Raw genomic sequence first — 20,159 nt, forward strand, 5'->3', positions numbered from 1 at the left:
GAGAGAAGATTTCTCCTCTATTTGGAGAGTTGAAGGAAATACATTACATAAACATCTCGGTCGGGGGGTCCTGCTCCATATGTTTGTCTGGGAGTCAGCTTATGATAGTGCCACGATGACGTGCATGTGCCATTTGAGGCAAGTTGTCCCCTTGGTTGCCATCACGGAAGATTAAGAGACTGCAGGATTTGAATGAGATTTTTACTAACTGAGCTGAAGGTGACGTAAATTGCTGTTAGAAATTAGTCATGGCGTGACCCCTCTAAGCGCAAGGGGTCAGAAAACACGGACAGCAGCTGGAATGCTTCATGAACTATCTGCCCGATGTCAAGGGTGGCTATGGGAACTGGACACTGTTTATAACCTGAAAATGTTTTGCAGCCAATACTTAGGTCAGTGCGTGCCCTGCAACTTGCTTGCAGGCAGTGGCAAGTACGGATGACTTTTTGTTCAAACTCGTCGTTCACTCCATAAAATACGTTGACTTTCGTCAAGTGATCCTAACTGATCTAGCACAGTGGTTTTCAAACAGTGTGCCTGGAACCCTGGACAACTAGAGAAGTGCGTCTGGAGTGATCTCGGCGAGAAAGGGAGAGATCAAGTGGGAGGGAACGTGGCCAATCTGCAGCCTCAGTTTCCTGGAGAAGAGGCATCTTCACCTGTCTCATTCATTGCAGTTGTGAGGATGGCTTTGCTAAAAAAAAAAAAAAGTTTCTGCTACTGAAGAATCATTTGAAAACCAATGATATGCTCAGAAATCACATCATATTTATATCACTAAACTGATTTAAGACCCATAGCCTAAAAAAATAGAATCTAAGGTTTCTGACAATCAGCCTCTTTGACATTTCAATAGACTATAAGAACATATATGTTTGAAGGGCTGGTCTTAGCAATTGACTCGATCTATGTTAAATGTCTTCTCGTTTACTGGAATTTTGAGTACTTTAAAACATCTAATTCTGGTCTTGAAATAAATATGCTAATCTACAGTGTTATATTTATACATTCGAAAGTTGGAGTTTTTATAAGAAATCAATGGTGACAAATAAAAGTCAGTAACTGAAACCATAAATTATGATAGTTTATTAATTTCATGATTATTACAGTGAACACAGAAAATAAAAAATTATGTCTATATAATATCATAGTTAATAAAGGAATTGTAAAAAATGTAGAAATGCCTTACCGTAGCATGGATCAAAGAGTTGAAATAATGAAATCTTATTAAAGCATCTGTAATAGATTTTGAACAAGCTCTTAAAGAGAATTACCCTTTGGAAAAATGCCACTTCATTTATAATAAATGCATGGTTTTTACTTTCATTTAAACTATGTTATGTAAATATTTGACAGTGAGTCTGAATCATTGACGGAAATTACTGTAGTGTTGTTTGAGCCTTTGATATTTATTTCCCTTGTGAAACACATCTGTTTCCATTGTTTAATATGTAAGATATGCTGCAGATTAAAAGTCTAAAGATGGATGAAAATCAATTGATAAAAAGAATAAAACTTCCTTGTGGCCTTTGAGGAAAATACTTTTATATTCAGCATCTATTAGAATTCTCTTATTTTTCTCTATGCATTTAATATGTTGAACCACAAAAATGTTTAGAAATAAACGCCATGTATATTATGATAGATAGAAATTGTGTGTAAAAATGAGTGGAAATTAACCCACACAGAACTGTTCATAAGAGTTTCATTCCTGGACAAATCGAGCTCCCAAAAGTTGAGATAGCTTCAAATAATATAAATCATTAGAAATAAAGACAAAAACATGAATGTCTGTTTGGTTTATCTATTGCCGCAACAAATTACCCCACAAATTCGTATCTAGAAACAATAGTTTTATTTTACCGATATTTTGCCGAGATTGGAAAGGGCTTGCAAGCTGGGTGACTTGTCGCTGATCTGTGAGATGTCAGCAGGAGGGACGGGGGCTGGAGGTTCTATTTCCAAGACTGTTGTTTTCTTTGCTCACAGGCCTGGTTCATCACGGCCCCTGGATCCCTTGCCCCCTCCTCATGCGGGCTGAATCTCAGAGACTTTCCTTGTGGCTTAGGCTCCTCATAGCTCGTTTTTTTCTCGTATAGTCACACTTCTGTATGCCAGTTGGATTTCAAAAAGCAGGAGCAGAAGCTCTCAGTCCAGATAATTGCTGGCCCCTGGGACGGGGACCGCTGCATTCCCAGTCACAGCAGTCATCAGGTCCACCCAGATTCCAGGCGGCAGAGATGCCACCTTCTCTCAACAGGAGAGAACATTGCAGAACGAATGGGATGGGAGACATTATTACGGCCAACTTTGTAAATCAAATCTGTCACAATTCTCAACCTGAAAAAGTAAATATTTTGGAAACTGAAACTCTCCAGAATGATGTGTCACATAATCTACTGAGAAGCAAAGACATGATTAACTATGAATGCCATTTAACAGAACTTGGATAACTGGTAGATACATTTTTCAATGTAACAGTCTTTGAAGAAATGTGCGCTTGGTAATAGAAATGCAGAAATTCCAGAAATAGGTTTTAAGATTAAGATTAAAAAAAGGGAAAAAACATTCAAATATGCATCTCAGTTTGAAGAGAGGTAATAGTTATGTCTAACGGACTCTAGAATGAAAACACTTTGCTAGAAAATCATAATGTGTTTGGGTGTATCTGAGGCTAAGGAATTGAGGGTTAGGCTTGAGGCATATAAACACAAACAACAAAAATTAATGTAGCTGAAAAATCTATTCGTCGCATTTTATATTTATTCTTTAGTTTATAATTAACTGGCTATTCTTAATTGTTGGTAGCATCTTTAGTCATAGTCTCCACATGGATTCACAATGGAAAATTATAATAAAGTAGGTTTCCATGTCAAATATTAAGCTAATTATCAGTCGAGGTGGTAATCACTGGTCTACTCTGAGAGTTAACGGAGAACATTCAAACTGGACTGTCATTTCATCTAGGTAGCTAGATAAGTAGGTACTCCCCAGAAAAGTCTTGTATAAATATTTGAGGTTAAAAAGATTTCTTAAGTTTAAATCTCCGAGTCTTAATTGGAACTGTCCAAACTCTCTCCATTCTCTCTAATGAACCATGACCAAGGGGATGACACTACAATTACTTAAAATAAATACACCAACTCATTCCTCACAAACACAGCTTTTTTGTGTGTGAAATTAACATAAAAAGGAAATAGAAAGTATGTAAGTGGTTTAATATTGAAAAATGTGTCTGATATTTATCTGAACCTTGCCTCTGGTTACTGCCTATTTTAATGTTTGCCATTATATTTCCATATCTTGAGCAAGGGACTTATTAGACATACTGGTAACATTTTGCGTGCAGTGAATATCAAAACTGGAACGAGGATATAATGAATAATATTGAAATTGAAAAATATATGATCGAAGATGCATATTCTTTATCAATCCAAAAAGACTTAATATATTTTTTCTTTCTCAAATAAAAGTGACATCTTTTTTTACATATGTTTAACATATGAAATATCGCTTTATGATGGTTTAAACCTACCATAGGTTATCAAGACACAGGAGTAATTAAGAGAAATTTGCAACATTATTTATAAATCCTGTGATCTCGGGATTTTGAGATTTCACATGAGAAATATCTAAATGTTTATTCCCCCATTTCCCACCAATATTTCAATTTTATTACAATAAAAAGTTGAAGACTTTGAATATGAATTGCATAATAGAGACCAAAACTAAACGTTTTTGTATTTTCATGTAGAAATGCTTGGTGAAGGCATATTTCAGTTCTCCTTCTCTCCAATAACATTCTCAAACAAATTGTTCACTTAATATATAAAGTCATATTTAAATAAAATATGACTGCTCATATTTAAATAAAACAGTCCCCACAGAATTTTTTTCTTGAGCGAATGTAAGCAAATTGCAATTATGCCAGCGTCGAAAGTCTCAGGGTGCTGTGTCTATGTGCAGTAGCAAATGGATGTAAAATGTTGTCATTACTTTCAGTCTTCAGAATAGAAACGGCAGCAGCAGATTTCTTGCTGGTAATGTTTGGCTCCGTCTAGATGGCAGTTTTATTGAATCACTGTTGTAGCACACAAGGCTAATGGGAGAACACGATGATTCAGTGTGAATTCTACCCTGCGATTATTCTCCTGCGAGATTAATACTCTAATTTGTGTTTCATGAGCTTATTATTATTTGAGAATCATTTTGGCTAAAATTTGATAATTCTTTGAAACGAATGAATCCCAGAATTCTTATTAAGCACAGAGAGCCATAAAACGTAAATTTATAACACTGAATTGGAGCTGCCGGGTATTGTCTGTTTAATTCTTTATTACTTGTATCTTCCTTTTTAGTGCTATTAGAGTCGTACAATATTGCTGTTAGGTAATAGCGACCATTAAGTAATGAAAACATCTTCAATCACTTGACAGGATGCCTTCTCTCTCGCCAATCACGCCATCACTTTCGCTCTTGTGAATGTGGGCTGTTTTGATATTAACTTCTTTACTAATTGCTTTTAAAACATTCATGCCAAATATTTTTTTAATGAAGGAAATGAGTTGGAGTTTTGTGGTTTACTTCATTCTTTTGAATACCAAACACTGAGCCAATTATTTTAAAATGTTCCTATGGTTTTCTGAATGGAAATTACTAAACCGAATGCCACTAATTTGGATTCTATCCAAAGCGATCTATATAGCTGTAGATTGGCCACAATACAAGGCATTAGCATGTTTGAAATTATGTTTACTGCAACATATAAAAAGTGCTGTGATTCTAAATTGGTATAAAAGAGAAAGGAAATCCGATTCGATTTAGTCAATTTGGTCAATCATTTTAGAAAATCGTATTTAAAAACTAATCTAACTCAAGGTGTTATTTTAGCGATTTAAAAATTATTTTACTTTTTATTTGTTTGTTTTTGCTTTTGCTTCTCCTCTTCTTCTCTTTAGTTTGTATTTGGACAAAATTATAAATGTTACCAAATCATAGATAAAGTTAAGTGGGCACGATTAGGAAGAATACAAATAATTCTGGCGACATTATCTTATTTACCAAAAAAAAAAAAAAGTAAAATTAAAACAAAACTTGTTAGCAGAGGAAGTGGATTTTGGAGAGTGATGATTTGAGCAAACAGTGGTTCCATCCTTCTTACTTCCTTTATATTAAAAATTACTTCCTTCATATCTTTCACATCCTATGATTACATTATCTGTTTACAGATATAGAACTAACGCTTCATGACCTTGAATCATCTTTCTCCCATATCTGCTGTTTATATCTTAGCATATTGCTCTCTCCAACATCATCATAGTCTTTTTTTAATTAAAATGCATTGTATCAAATCAGGATCAAGGTACAGATCTATAATATTGAGACCGTGTGACGATTTCTTTTTAACTCTCTTTTTCTCAATCTTAATTTAATTTGAGAGTTAAGATCTAATAACTACTTGCCTAGGAATTAAGGGCAAATATTGAAGAGCTGGGGTAATACAAGGAGTAATAGATTTTTAAAATTCACAAAACCTTACTTCATCTTCATTATTCCTATGCAGATACTCACTAACGGAGATGGGGTTTTAGACACATAGATACACTGTCATTTTTCCAATTTATTACTGTTATTTTACATACAAGAAGTATATAGGTGGGTATGGCACAGGAGAATATTGACATATTAAAGGTTTGTCATGTATCAATCACATCGATGGTTACTACAGACCAATATCAACCCACATTTAATATTATAATTAGCAATACAGTCTACACAATATTGAACAATCGGCCTGGTTAATTGTACCACCTAAGTTCTCTAATATCACCGCTGAATCTACAGCTCTTTCACTCAAGCTTTTCTGGAACATGGCTCATTTAATTTTCATCCCAGTTAAGCATCCAGTGGACTAAAATTACCGCATCTGGATCATTATCTAGAATGTGAGATAAACCTGAGAAATCTGCCAGGTGGAACAGTATGGCTATAGAATGGAAGAGAGGTAGGTTTGGTACATCAGTTGGGTTACGTGTGGATAGATATTTGAGTTAATCCTGATAACTACAGTAGTGCTGTTTATAGTGGATATGTTTCTTGTTTTTTTTTTCTGTTCACACACTCCCCTATCCCTCCCCTCCTCATTTATCCCACCACACACACACACACGCACACTCAGTCTTTGGTTTAAAAAGCATTCTCTCTATGGAAATCACATGCCATATTTTCAGATGGGTCTGCCTCATCTCGATACTCCCCCTACCTCGCCCCTGTAAACAGACATGAGCAGAACACTCAATCCTTGACAACTGAGGTATCCCATCTGGGGACATACTATTTTATTTGAGTGTGGGCATTTAGTCCTAGCCAAGCCTATTAGAGTCTCTCCTTGGGCTTTGCTCTTTAAGCCACCAAGGAAGAGTTTGTTTTGATAGCTGGGAGAAGAAGAAAACTGTAATATAATGAGCATTAAACTGAGTCCTTCGTAGAGAGTTAACAACGGAGTCCACCGATTTCTCTGTCACTCAGCCCCCAGGTAGGAAAGTGAGAATTTGGTCCACGTCAGTGGTTTCTATGATTATTATCCCTTTAAAATGGTTATTTTTTAAAGAAAATAAACCTGGTATATGCATCCCAAGTGTCTAAATTTCTTTAGCTGTGTCTCACATTATAGGTGTCATATAGTCTACTGGAAGTAAATTTTAACCTTATTTTTGTTATACACTACAAATATCTGATTTTATTAAATATGCAAGGTAAAATAGTATATTTTATTGACTAACTTTGAGATCTATTTTCTCATTTTTATGATTATAATGAAAATAAAATCTCCTCACTTAATTTGATGCCCATTTTAGTTTATGTTTGAACAATAGATGTACTCGTTTCTGTTCATTTGTATTGAAAATATCATGGCAGAAATAATTTTGGTCTTGCATAAAAGAAAGAGGAATAAGCTCTTAAGATATTATGTTTGTTGTCCTGTGTTAGGCAACAACCGTATTTTTATCCCTGAGTCAAAAGCTTAAACTAATTAAGTTCCTAGCCTGACTGGTGGTATGTGACTTTGTCAGACATATACACTTGTATACACATGTGCACATGTGCGCACGCACACACACACACACACACACACACACACGAACAGTCTTCAGGTACAATCTATCCAATGCAATTTGCCATACTGAGCTTGCGAGAAGTTCCAGTCGCCCCAGATAACAGGGGGTCCCCACAGTAAGTAGCCTCCAAAGAAAGGACAACCTTTCTGTTCCAACCAACGACATTGGTGAAGAATAGTGTTTTCCTTTTGGTTTCAAACCTATAGTTTGCTGTCTGATAAAACACATAGAGACCTTCCTATCTTTTGAAAATATTGCATAACAGAAGAGATTTTGGCAATTTAGGCATTTTGATAAAATTCTCAAGCAGCATAGCAAAAGAGTTCATTATAATGAGATTTTACTTGGGCTAACTTGCTTAGCAATGAATAAATGTAATGAATAAATAGTTCTAACTTGCCAAAGGATCAACACAGTTCTTGATATTATACAACTGCAGGGTTATAATTTTATCAAAGAGCTAAACCAGTGAAAATACAATATATAATTAAAATGTTATTGTGTTATCGCCTCAAAACTAAGCTCTCTTTAATAAAACATATTTCTCATTTCACATTAATATTTGACAGATTAAAACTTAATAAATACTGTCTATTTTAAGATTTAAATACACATTACTTTGGATTATTTTAACTTTGTCAATGCATATAAGTTATTGAATGTATATTTAAAGGTATTATATAATTCAGGAGTCAACATATGCAAAAAGGATGCAATGTAAGATCCTTTTTTATTTAAATTTTTCCTTTTGAAATCTTCCTGAAATCTTTGATTATTTCTCCTATGTAAATACTCGAAATAAGTATGTATGTATTATTCTAATATTGATTTATCCATATACTTTTTTACAGATCACTTTGAAATAAAAATATTGATATAAATATATGATAAGAATACAAATAAGTAAAAAGAATAAGGAAGGAAACAAGAAAAAAAGAGAAGACAGAAGGGAGGAACAAACAGTCCATGTAACTCATCTAGAGCCTTGGTTGATAGTAAACAAACAGAAGTTTGGTTCGTTAATTTATATTGTGAATACCATCATGATTGACATAATTTGACCAGCAAGTATATAAATTTATCTCACATATTTTCATTAAAAAAAAAAAAGAGAGGGGTTTTTGTTTTGTTTTTGTTTTTTGGAATCCATTTTTATTTCAAAATCGGGTCAGGAAAGACAAAGCCCCCCATGTAATTATGCTGTATGCTCCCTCCCATTCCATGAGCTACTGACAGCCAGAGTCCCCCATTTTCTTGGAAGACACAGGTCATCAATGTGTGAGTGTGAGCTTAGTAGGTGAGGCCGTTAAACTCAACCCTCAGCTTTGTCTTCTGTCCATAATCTCAGACTCATTAGAAGCTCTGCTCAGTTAGCAGGATGACGTGGTGAGAAATCGTTAACAGGGTTGATGATGAGTCTTTGATGACTACCGGTTGGCTTTTCGTAGGTGAGATGCTCTCGTTAAGGTCAGGATGATGTCATTCTTCCATTTTTTAAAAAGTTTTCACTGTAAAACACATGAGACAAGACAAATATTTGTACATTAGAATTATCTTATCCAGCAAGCTTCCTCGTGTACAATTTATTGCGTCTGTCATTTCTTCCCAGACTTCTTTCAGACCGCAGAGGCAAGAATGCAAGGAAGTGTTGTGTAAATATGTGCAACTAAAGGGGAGTTTCCAGATGTTTATGGTCAGATAGCCTTTCTAATGCGTATAAAAAATGAGAAATGGGTTTTTGTTTGTTTGTTTGTTTTCTGAATCTAAGGTGAACCTGGTAATAAATTTAGCAGCCTGTCAGCTTCAGTGTTTCCTGATAGTCATTAGATAACCTTCTTTTTTGTTATTCCTTGGTCAATTATTTGTCTTGATTCCCTTTGTTTTTGAGTCATCTGAGGATGTAATTACAAAGCCGGTGACATACTGAATAAATGAGGGACCTAGACATGCACTAAAAAAGGTAAAAGCTATTTTCAATATCCTTTGTTTTGCTACAGCTCAGATGAAACAAAAATAGAATGAATTTGAAAAAAATAAATACAGTTAAAAAGAGACAAAAGGGGAGAAATCGGAGACATCTGTGGAGAAATAACTTGGAAGTGAGAACTGTGTGGATACTAATCTTTTCACTCTTACCCCGACTGAATAACTTTATGCCAATATTTTTTCAGAGGAAAACAAAACTGCTTTTGTGTAAGACTAGTTTCATAGAATGATAACAGTCCTCCCTTCTTCTGTCTCTCTCTCAATCTGTGATCAAGCAAGTTTTGGGAAGTCTTACAAGTGGAGTGTTTTATTATTATAGAGCTCAGAGTTCTCAAGCATACTAATATGAATTATAAAGTTCTCAGATTTATGATGATGTATTTCTAAACTCTTTAAACCATAGGTTGCTTTTCACCAATATTCACGTTAGCATCTACTGGTTTGGTTTCATTATTTAGAAAAAGCTGATCAATTCTTACTTTTCTATAGCTTTGTCCTTCCCAATGTGATTTAAGTTTCCAATCCAGAGTTTACAAGAGACTTGCAAATATAGCTGGGGGCAGGGACGACGTCTTGTATGTCTTGATGGGCCCATAAGGTTTTACAAATGGCACTTCATCTGGGAAAGCTTCACGTTCTAGGCATCGGACAACATGCTGGGGACCATGATGTTACCTTTTCTGAATTTAAAATGAGGCCTGGTCTAGTGACAATGGCAGAAATACAAACACATCACTGTTATATAAAGAATTAGTGGTATACCACAGGTACATGTAAAATCCTGAGTGTTAATTCAGTAAAGTTCTGCATCCTCCATGTATGACAGACGGTGAACAATAGAAGCAATGCATAGAGAGCTTCCATCTCCATCTAGAAGAATCATCTTATGAAATGCGGTAAGGAATGAAACAAAGACACGATACATTGAAATGTTTGATTGGAATTTTTATATTAACATATTTTAACATTTATGTTCCATGCGTGCTTCCCAATTATTTTTTAGAAAGTAAAACAATAAATATAATATATACTTCACTTGAAAAATAATGTACTGCCTTCTTTATCGTCCAAAGAAACAAGTCTAAATTTAAACTCTTAAAATTGGTTTAGTGTAATACATGTCATAGAAATGATCTATTGGGTTTGCCCGGGTTTTTCTATTTTGATTTAAAAATAAATGGTTTATTTGACGGTTAAAAACATTTTCACTTTGATAGTTTTTTCAGACACTGTAGATATTGATCTGCCACCAAAGAAAACCTTTTTTTCTTCCATATAATTTTTCTCCTGTCTCATTGGTTTTGTTTGTTTTGTTTATATATTTTGTAAGTGAGCCAAGAAAATACTGCTTTATCAGCACCAATAATGTTTGTGGAGCTGCTAAGTCCATGAAATTCTTTTCCTTACAGTAATGGTCATAGTCATCTGACCTACAGAAAATGTATGAACGTAATCTACAAGTACATGTGGTAAACCTCGTAAGAGCTAAATATTGACTTGGAAATCTGATCTAAAATTATTCCCAATTCACAAGTTTATAGTCCTAAATATTTCTCCAAGTTCCAGCTCAGCTTTTCAACAATTGAGAGGAGATGTCTACCAGTGCTCAGGAGTGGGGGGTCTCATTCTGTCACTAGAGTTTTTATCCACACTTGTCTGCATCACAAGGCAGCTTTCATATCCTGGCATGTATGACATGCTTTGTGTTTATTTTGTGTAGGAGAAACATATTAATTTTGTGATTTTCTTACTCTTTTAGTCAAATTGGACTATTCTGCCTAAAAATTGAAGTTAGGGAGTAAATTAATCATTAAAAATTAAGCACTTGAAAATTCCATTATATTAAGCAATCTAAACAGAAAAATGAAATGAGCAGTACTTTCAAGCGCTTGGTGTGTCATAACCTTTAGCAGAAAGTGTGTTTTATTAGACATTCTTCTTCTTTTATATAGTATTGTATGTCGTTTAAAGCTTTGTTATAGCTCTTCTACTGAGTCCGTTGTGAAACGGGTGTCGCTTTCATTGTACCCACATTCCCAACGTAGAGCGGGAGGGACAGTGACTTCAACTGGAGTGTGGACATGATGTGAAGCGTCTTCTAGTTGTCTAAATAAACTCTAAGTATTGTTTAGTTTAGACAGTTATAACCGCAAATGTACTAACTAAATCGACAAGGTCAGAGCTATTTAGACGATTCAGTGGCTTTAGTGAGAGTGAAGAAAGATCGATTAGTAATTGTTCTATTGTTCTATTAACTTGATCCCAAGATCTACTTTTCACCTTCACTGCTTTTGCCTAAGTTCAGATGCATACGATTCTACTTGGCTTTCGATTTCCTTGCTCTGGGCTACTCGCTGTGACTGGGAAATTTGGTGATTTTTTTTTTTTCTTCAAAGGCCAGATAGTAAATATTTTAGGTTTTGTGGGCCATTAAATCTTTGTCACAACTACTTGACTCTGCCACCGTGGTACAAAAGCCATCATAAAGGTTGCATAAATGAATGAGCATGGATAGATTCCAATCAAATATGGACACTGAAATGTGAATTTCGTAATTTTATTGTCAGGAGACATTCTGTTAAAAAATGTTTAAGTATTTAAAAATGTAAAAAGCATTCTTGGTTTTTGAGTCATGCATAACAAATCTGACTGGCGTCCTGTTTTTTCTATGGGCTACAGTATGTGCACAATAAAATTTGAGAAGCGCTGATCTACACAATTTAAAATTTATTCATTGAGTCACATTTATAGAAATATATCATTTTATAATAAATTTATACATACTTTTACTAAATTTTTATACCAGCTTTATTGAGATATAATTCACATACCATACAATTGACCTACTTAATGTACACCATTCAAAGGTTTTTAGTATATTCACCGAATCGTGCATACATCACCAATGCCCCATCACAGCCCTAGGCAACTACTGATTAGTGATTTCTGTTAATTTGCCTATTCTGGACATTTCATACAAATTTGTGGTCTTTTCTGACTGACTTCTTTCATGTAGCATAATATTTTCAAGGTTCATCAACGTTGTAGTACGTATCTGTACTTTATTCCTTTATGTTGCTGAATAATACTCATTGTGTGGATATCCCATATTTGAATGATCCATTCATCAGGTGATGGGCATTAAGGTTGTTCCTACTTTTTTTGGCTACAATGAATGATGCTACTATTAACATTTATGTACAGGTTTTTGTATGGACATATTTTTCATTCCTCTTGGGTATACCCATGAGGGTGGACTTGCTGAGTCATATGGAATTATTTTGTTACGATTTCTAATTTTATTCTGTCATAGTCCTAGAACATCCTTTATGTGATTTCAATCCATTTAACCTTGTCGAGGTTTGTTTTCTGGCTCAGCATATGGTATATCCTGGAAAATGCTCCATGTGCACTTGAGAAGAATGTATATTTTGTACATTTAGTTGCCGAAAGAGCAAGAAAATATTTGCATACTAATTCATGTATATATATATATAATGCATTGCTTTTCTGGCATATTATTCCCTGTTCAGGAATACTTCTGAATTACATATTGCAAATAATTGTGTGTGTGTGTATATATATATATAATTATTTTTTATATAACCATTTATCTCTAAATTCAGCTAAACTTGAGTTCCTATTGGTGTCTCCATATCTCATTTATTGTCACGTGGATCATTCTAGGCTCCTTCCCTTGCTTATCTGGGACCCCTCACTTCCGCAGTGAGAAGCCTGACTCCTGCCGTCCACCATCTGTTGCTTAGTTGTTTAATCCCAGTCTGCATGTCGAGTGCTCTCAGAACGTTAACCTGGACTCTCACGGGAAACGGCTTTGTCAGCTGAGTCAGCGCACTGTATATTGATCTTTGCCACTACGCTCCGGTCCTTTCCAAAGTTACTTAAGTCAGCAGCTATTCCCTCGCCCGCTTCCACGAGGCTGCTTCATACGCTCGTATTACAGTTGGATGATCTAGTCACGTTCTGCCATCTCGGGGGTCCACGCTTCCCACTGAAAGGCTTTGGCTGCTACCGACTTGCATAAAAAGGGAGCCCACTTTAAAAAGGCAAACGCTGAGCTTTTGTTGATGTGATTTTTTTGCTTGCAGAATCTCGTGATTCTGGCCATTTCACACACCTAAGTTAACGGTCACCGTTAATGAACTTGCGACCTGGCTATAAACGTAATTGTAAAATCTGCCTCCCGGTACAAGCGCTTCATCTCACAGATGCATAAACTGAGACTGAGATTCATGCAGTAAATTTTTACAATCACATGGAGTAACGACAGCAGATTAGCATTCGGGCTATTCGAAGAAATGTTCTTTTCACCACTTTTCTATATTCTGTCAGATACAATTATTATCATAAACATAACTAATATTCTCTAATTATATTCAGAATTAAAATTTTTTGAAGATACCTAGAGTTACTGTCAGGAGGAGATAAACAAACATTTCATTCCTCAATAGGTTTTAATAGCATATTAGACTTCAGGTTCAAGTGCATCAGTGCAGAGAGGACTCTGGTTTCTGCCTTGGGCTTTTGTCCAGGAGATTTCCCGAAGGATAGCTGGACTCTAGCTGCTGATAAGAATCCTTCTCCCAAGGAAAGCTCTAACACGCCAGCTTTACAATACTGAGGAGCTCTAAGTAGTCCTCCATGCCAGCATTTATTTGTTTAGACTTTCTATTTAAATGTTAGGTTTAATAGAACTGGAGCTCCATAATCTAAGTATCCATCATTCATGCCAGAGTTCTCCCTGGGCCTCATTAATTAATCTTCGGCATGATCATGACGTATGCAACATTACTCAACATCTCTCTTGGTCGGAAGCTACTAAAACAGCATCTCATTAGAGCAACTGGCAGTGCTTACATTATGTTATTCACTATCACTCTCTTGCCAGGAAAAAGAAAACAAAAGTGAATTTTCGTTGCCCTGAAAGGTCCGAAGAGCAATATAAATGGGATCAAGCACGGCATAAATCACCTACGTTTCTGCATTGTTGACTCTCTTGCAGTCAGATCTTGTAATAAGTAAGGCATGTTGGTTCAGTACTAGAAACTCTCATTTCTAAATTTCAATATTATTTTCCCTCTCTCTTTTTCCTCATTCTCTCGTTATGCATGCAGACGCATGTGCACATCCTCCTCCCTATCTGCAATGAAAGAGAATTACGTAGTAAATTAGATTATTTACCGCCTAAACCGAATCATAGTTATACACCGGGTATTTCTGAATGCTCCATAAAATCCATTTTAGTCTTTATTTGATAATTGGAATTCCTCTTTGATGTCTTTCTCCTTCATGCCCCTATCCAAATAACCAATAATTCTTTCGTTGAGTTTTGACTTTTTGTACTGGCTACTTCTTTTAAATTCCCACAGTTTTTTATACTTTATCCCAGATCTGGGTTTCATTTCTGGAACTCAAAAATATATTCTCCAAGGGAGAGTCCCTAGCTATCCTCTCTGCATTTTAATTTATGCAACTAACTTTTATTTAAGGCACCGCGGCATCAACTTGGAAAGGAGTACAAACATTTTCTGAGTCTCAACCCGTGCTATTTTAAGCAATAATTGCAAGATATCCTAATGAGTAGTCTACAAAAGAATAAATATACACTTTGCCCCCAAATACCTTTTGTATTTTTTCCTGTAAATCTTTGCTCAAGTTATTCTTCCTAAACAGGAAAGACTTCTTTTTCTACTTAGCTTATGAAAATTCAGCATATTTATTTGTTCAGATTCAGTATTAATGGTCCTCTATTCCATGGAATTTTTGGTGACAGTTCCAACGGGAACGAAACTCTCATTTCTAAATTTCAATATTATTTGATTATTTAATATTATCTAACTCTTCTATTTCACAATTTCACGCATCTCTCAAATGTTGTTATGACAATATGTTAAGCATTTAAAAGACATTGTCTCATTTTTGCACATTCAGTGTACCGAATTCGGAACCAGAGAAGCTTACGTCTGTGTCTTGTCTCTAGAACTTTCTCGCTGAGTAGCTTTGGCCTGGTCTGTTAACCATGACTCTGAATCTATCAAATTAGAAATATTATGGTGCCTCCTAATGTTATTTTTCAAGATTAAAAAAAAGGTTATGCATGTGATCGTATTATCATTATTATCAGCATGGTTACCATTTTGTAGACCACTGAGCTAATGCACCAAAGCAGTGGGGACAGACAGGACCCCAGCAGTGACAAACGGCAGAGCTCAGGTTCCTGATTTCAGAGCCCTCACCCCGAAATACCACACTATGTCACATTTTAATTTTCCTTGTGACTGAACAGTTATCGTTTGTGCTGTAAGTATTGAGCAGACATTAGCTGCATCTTAAGGACAAAAACATTTTGTGTGCCTTGTCTGCTTTGTTTTGTGTAATGATGCATAACTAGCACTATCTTCTAAATCTGTCTGAATCCGAAGCTGAGTTAGGCTTTGAACAGGTCAAGTGAGGTTGTCAGCAGCATAACCTGGAGAGCAGATGCTGCTTTAAGTGAATCACCAAAAGTTAGAGAACCAAGATGAATGCGATGTGTCAAAGAAAAATTGCTCTGGACAGAGGTAACTAGGCAAGGAAAACTTTATTTAAGATGATTGCAATAGGTAAAAGAGAATGAACTCAACTCTTCTAAAAAGACGAGGATTTTCGAGCACTAAGTGGGCTAGAAGAAAAATACCAGGGCATTAGAGAAGAGCTTTGTCCATGTGACTAAGCCATCTGTGTTTGCCAACATGCACTTATGAAGCTAGGCTCCTATGTTCCCATAGAGACTGAGATATGGGGACCCTCTCTTTCTGGATGATTACATTTCGAGGGGATCACTCCCAGGTCCCTGAGAAAGACATTGCTGTTTGTAAAAACTATCAAGAGGCTGGGAAAAGAGCTAAGGAAAGGAAAGAATTTGCAATTGCAAGTTTTCTAAAGTGAAAGCACTAAGAAACTGGTGGTCAGGGGCTTAGAATGAGGAAGAAAACTATCTGATGTTTCGTCAAGCTGGGGGCAACGGTAAGGCCATTAGGGTCAGAAGTGACCCTCGTCCAAAGTGTGTCTTTAATCAGTGCATTCCATGTGTGTCAGATCACCTGGAGGACTTGTCAAAACAGATGTCCCTGCCCCCCCCACCCCGCCCCCGGGGATTCTGATTCGTAATTTGTTCTGGATTGATGCTGAAACTGCTCTAGAAGGCTTTGTGTCAGGTTAGCTGGTCCACTAACTTGCCCTTATTGGCAGGCATCTCAAAGATGCAACCTAGACTGTTAGACCTTACACGAGTTATTCAAAGTTAAGGAGAAAATTAGTTGTCCAGATATGTGTAGAATGTATTTAATGGAAGGTGATGCTAAGAAGTAATAAAAACATAATTTTTTTGTTGGATTTGTATATGTATATTAAGTTCTGAATTGATGAAAACTATGTATGTATGCTAGCATCTTAATAAAACATCCATCTTTGTTTTGAATGAGCAAAAAATATTGTCATACAGTAAAATTTCTTAAAATGCAATAGGCTTTCATTTTTAATTTTTGCTTAAGGAATTTTAATTGGCTAGTCATTACAGAGCAAAAGTAAGTCTACAACCAGCAAGTATTTTACAAATAAATGGGTAACTCCATTGATTAATTTTTCTACTTGAGAATTTTTCAAATGAAGGATATTACTAGCCATTAATAGCCATTAATAAGTGTAACCTTTTATTTATTAAGGCTTTTTGAATTTTATAAATGAATTTTTTGTTAGGTAGCCAAGATTCATCAGGCATTACTCTTGTAGGCTGATGATGCTTATCAGGTAACGCTTGCTGTTTCACAGTTTCATATTACCTTAAGCCAAGGCCTTAGAAATGTACGCCAAATTTAGTTCTTAGTTGGCCAGTAATAAACTCAAAACTTTTGGTGCTTCCATAATCTGGTAAGTAAACAAGTTATTTTTTGAGCTATAAACACATGAAAATCTGATAATTTTCTATGGGATTTTTACCTAGGTCCTACTATTTGTCTCAGATTTAAATAGGTTAAATTATAATATTTAATCAGTACATTTAGTCTCTAGAAATTACATGGAAATATATTTTAGGTAATTTGAGTCTAATCCATGTCATCATTTCCAATTCAGAGTTTTGGCTTATGGTGACATAGAAATGGAGAGCATCATAAAACTTCATTTTCTCTCTGCTTGCTCTAGTCACTTTCCTCATCGATAGAAAAGAAGGTGATTTCTCACCAAGATGAGTTTAGTATTCCTCTCACTCCTGATTTCACTTCTGTCACTTATATTTTCAGTATCAAATCCACATATAGATCATTCTGTTCTCCTCTCCACCCTCTTCCCAATGTTCTCAGTCCTTCTGTTCTCGCGAGGGTTCCCCACTGTTTCATGACTTAAACCTCTGGACATCGTCCATCTGTATCTTTTTTCCTCTCTTTCCTCACTCTGGCCACTATATTTTTTCTTAGTAAATTATTGTCACTATATTGAAAACATTAAGTGTCCTTTTTAAACAGACATCTCATAAATTTCTGTCAAAACTTGGTAGTACTTGAGAGCCCTCTCTTCTGTTTGAACAAAGAGCTCTGATCCCCTAGCCCCATTTTGCAGTCAATGTCTTGAGGAAGGAAAGCATTTATCAGACAAATTGGTAGAGACGTTGGTGTCATTTTTAGACTATACAGAAATGCTTCTTTGATTCTGCTGGAATAATACATATTAAAGAAAGGGCATTTTCTCATTTTAAAAAGTGAAAATAAATTTTTTCCTGTCAATTATAGATAAATGTATTTAACTACTCAAAACTCTAATAGAATACATTAGGTAATAATTTTCTTAGCAAATCTGGTAATATTTTTCTTTAAATGAGTATTCACTGTCAATTTTAAGATATTTATGGAAATAAATTTGCTTTAAAACTCAAATGTCAGTGGTGGTTAAATATTCATAAATGTGTGCATTGTTTTCTCAACCAACAGCCTTATAAAAAAACATCAATTTCAAAGTCTGTTCTTTTGGGGTCAAATCAATACAGACAGTCATTTTGAAAGGTGGTGACATTTGTGATACTTTAAAAGAAATGAGAGATAAAAGTACAAATATCTCCTTTAAAAAAAGATACTACATATTTAGTTATGTTAACCCAATATTTTATCCTCCATCAGAAAAAAATGATTACTGAACCAAATAACTCAGTCCTCTACATTATGTAGAAACTGCTTCAAATTTAAATTGTAAACTGCATATGTTCAAATAAATGTATGTATAATATTGCTTATTACTAACACAATTCCAATGTTAACTCAAAATTAGCTCTGAAAATTTTTCTTCTTTTCAACCACTTTAATTGTGTCCTCATTATCCTCTAAAAAATTATTTTTAGTGTGGCTTGTCATGTTTTCTATAATACAGAATAAGGCATGTCTGCATTATGCCAACAGATTTTTCTATTCAGCCAAATTGAATAAAAATAAGGTACTAGACATTATGTCACAGAAGAGTATAAAAATGGAATCAATTCATATTATGCAAATATAATCATTAACCAGACAACCACATGAAAGGAACTTTAGGAGTTGTTTTCTTTAAATGACTAATATGAGAAGTTCATGTTAGAATACATTCCATATGGACAAAATAATTGTTTTGAATACTCAATAGGAAAATTAAGTACTTAAATTTAAGTTATAATATAATAAATTCTACCTTTTCTAAGTTTAGATTCTTATAAAGTAAATTACTTTGTTGTCCTTTCAATGATTTGTCCCTTGATTTGAAAACCATGGAAATTATCTTCCTTTTTTATAATTCATAAATCGTTGGTTTGTATACTTCAATAGAAATGTTTGGTTACCAGCAAATGCTTGGAGGATGGGGAACTGCCAGAAATCCCGTCGGAGTGGGGTGTGTATGTGTGTCTGCAAACGGCAAGAGATTTCGTAGTACCACTCATCCAATCATGTCACCCTTGTTTAGATCTATTCTTTTACGTCTTCTAAGGTAAGGGATGCCAACTTTTGCCAGTGAATATACCTTGTCGATGTATGAAATGTGATGTATTATAATAAAGAGACCGATCACTTGAGATCTTAGTTGTTCAGTTAGTTAAAATGACTTGAAATAATTGGATAGAAAAGCCGTTGAATAAAATGAGCACTATTTGTGGTTCTTTATCTTTCTGTGTATATCTAAATTACAGCAGTTATATTATTACATCATTAGTTTAGCTGAGCTGCATAGAGTCAAGCCTCATGCATCGATTCTTTGAATGTCCAGTGTCTTGCATCTAGCTGGTTTTCGATAAATGCTTGTATATTTTCAGACAAGGCAATCAAATTTATTTACTTAAGAATATGTCTGCCTAGTCCCTTCTGAAGAAGTATTGAGGTTGCGTGGGATAAAGTTTTTAGGATAAACTTAGATGTGTATTCATTAACCCTTTTGTGTCCTGAAACACGTGTTTGCTCACACAGAATGGCCTTGCCTCGCTGCATTCTGTGTTGGCTGCAAAGCTTTGCAATACCTAAGATACTTAGGAAGATGATTTTAAATAAGATAAAATAAATTGCAGTTCCAGTTGTAAATAGCATATTTATGAAGCCAAGAGCCCAAGTCTAGAATTCGAATACTTAGTGTGTGCGTTAACCGTCAGGCTCAAATTAAGTCTAGATATCCCCAGCAACATACGAATAGTCAGAAATGCCTGTTACGTTTGCCCCCAAATAAATCGCGAATGTGAAGCCCTCTCCTTCATGTCTGCTTGAGTGCTGCCTTACCCTTCAGCCTCTTTACTGCTATAACCTCTAGAGTATGTGCCCATAAGCAGAATTCCTGGTCATTGGGAATACTTACCTTTAAAACGAGCTCCAGTTTTCAAAATTGGTGTGTACCATGTTACACCACCTCCAGCAATGGTTTAGAGTCCCAGGTGTTTTTAGAGATGGTTTTAGCTGTGGGCAGTCACTTGCACTTACATATACATTTTATAATCACCTTGTCAGTGTCTACTTAAAACGTCTGCCAGGATTTAGATTATGATCGTGTTGAATC

The sequence above is a fragment of the Pteropus alecto genome, unplaced genomic scaffold (assembly GCF_000325575.1).
Source record: "Pteropus alecto unplaced genomic scaffold, ASM32557v1 scaffold14, whole genome shotgun sequence".
NCBI classification, from domain to species: Eukaryota; Metazoa; Chordata; class Mammalia; order Chiroptera; family Pteropodidae; genus Pteropus; species Pteropus alecto.